At 36.6% G+C, this 2,228-nt stretch overlaps 1 non-coding gene across 1 annotated transcript; it reads right to left on the bottom strand.

Annotated features, from left to right (window-relative positions):
• Positions 1–1,116: 1,116 nt before the first annotated feature.
• Positions 1,117–1,190, bottom strand: TRNAN-GUU. The gene has a single exon. It is a non-coding gene; the product is annotated as a tRNA-Asn (tRNA).
• Between the last annotated feature and the right edge of the window lie 1,038 nt (positions 1,191–2,228).

Raw genomic sequence — 2,228 nt, 5'->3', positions numbered from 1 at the left:
AGTCCATTTTAGGTTATAATTGATCGAAAATTGAAGAGATAGCAAGCTGAACCAAAGAAGAAGATGGAAGAGGCAGTTCGAGTGTTTTTTCTACCTTTGGGGTCCAGTTCAACGTTTATAAGGGTTGGTTCTCCCAGCTCGTGATCCTCGGGAGCGGTTCAAGTTATTTTTAATTATTAATGTAATAATTTAGTTAATTTCTTGCTTTAAAATGCCAAAATCAATCCACTTTAGTGTGTTTAATGAATTATGCATTATGAATGTATGTTTTAATTAAATAGAAAATGTATATGCATAAAGTAGGTCATATAGATTTAAAATCCCACCATAGGTTAAGCATGTTTCATGCATTCCAGGTATGTTATAAGTGTTATAATATATAGTATACATGTTTAGAGTTCCAGGAGTGATAGATATAAATTGTTATATTATTGCATGGAATGGATGATTATGTAATTGTTATATAAAGCATTTTCCTTGCATTTTCCTTTCTTCATTCCTCCGTATCAAAACTCGTTGTCTACATCTTGTTTCTTCTCCTTTCTCATGATGTTAACCGTCTTTGTACGTTTGATCCTACCCCTCTATTTCACTAGTGTTGTGTATGTTGGATCCCATGGTCGTCATCTCGACATCGTCATTTGTGCAGAGGTGCCTTGCCTTTGCCTAAAACATAAGAGCAGCGCATGTCTTGAGTATTTTAAGAAATACTCATTAAGTAACTCCACTACTTCTCTACTCACGCAAACACATGAAATCATGGTTATCATAAAATATCATTTCATGGCCTTGGTCTCATATTCGTGTCCGGGTAGAATTTGATGTGCATACTTCTCTACTCACGACTTACATACACACACACATACACACACATTTGCTCCCATGCGAGCTCGCACACCTACCCATTGACCTGGGCTTCAACTAGCATACACACACACTATTGGTATACCATGGAGGGAAGGGAGTGCACATAGCATTGTGGTGTATACAATATCATAAGTACCATAACATCCTAACAAGTCATAACATAATAAGCAAATATATAACCGATCAAAAGGTTGATATCACTCACACTCCACCTCAAAGTTCATTTAGAGTAGGTAGACTTATTACCATCGCTAGAAGGAGGGTTTGAACCTTTAACCTTGTGGTTAACAGCCACACGCTCTAACCAACTAAGCTATTCCAGCTAATTCTTCGTAATAGCTCAAGCCCACCACATCCTTATAAGGAATGTTTCATCCCCTCTCCAACCAATGTTGGATCTCACAATCCACTCTCCTTGGGGGCCCAACGTCCTTGCTGGCACAACGCTTGGTGACTTACTTTGATAGCTTTCGTAATAGCCCAAACCCACTGCTAACAAATATTGTCCGATTTTGCCCATTACGTATCATCATCAGCCTTACTTACAATTCTAAAATGAGTCTACCAGGGAGAGGTTTCCACACTCTTCTAAGGAATGCTTCGTTCTCATTTCAAGCCACTACAAAATATTGTCCATTTTTTACCGTAACAAATCGTCGTCAGAATCACAGTTTAAAAACACGCTACTAGAGATGTTTACAGACACTTATAAGTTATTCTTCATTCTACTCTCAAATCAATGCTGGATCAGAGGGCATGGGTTCAAATCCCACTTCTGACAACTCAAATAAAGGTAAAATAAAAATACAATAGCATATCATTTTTTGAAATCAATTGAACTCACTGAAGATTTAAAATTGTCACGACATGATTTTTCAAGCATATAAGAACGGTAATAACTCAATTTTAATGACTTCAAAGCACAACTATAATAACTCAAGTTTCTAAGACTTTAAATCATTATTCATGACACAGAAAAAATTTCATAAAAATTGGAACAAGATTCGAAAACTAAGGACAACAACTCGTAACACATAGATCTGACGTGACAAAGAATAAATTTGATAAAAATTGGAACGAGATTTGAAAACTATGGACAACAACTCGTACACATAGAACTGATGGCTCAAGACGACCCTCCTCTGTGACCTTAACTAACAGTTAGTGATCACCCAAAAAGGAAAAGTAATATCTAGTGCAACTAAATAAGTAACCTACTTGTAGGCGGTAATCGAATCCTTGATCGAGCGAGTTGCCACGGATTTTTTTATAGGTTATAGAAAGTTTAGGTGTAGATTATATGTAACGACCCTAGTTTTCTAGGGACTTAGAGTCACTAGAATATGCATGGTGTAACTACT

This window comes from Cucurbita maxima, unplaced genomic scaffold (assembly GCF_002738345.1).
Source record: "Cucurbita maxima cultivar Rimu unplaced genomic scaffold, Cmax_1.0 Cma_Scf00780, whole genome shotgun sequence".
Taxonomy (NCBI): Eukaryota; Viridiplantae; Streptophyta; class Magnoliopsida; order Cucurbitales; family Cucurbitaceae; genus Cucurbita; species Cucurbita maxima.
This window is presented reverse-complemented; position numbering and strand designations above follow the sequence as displayed.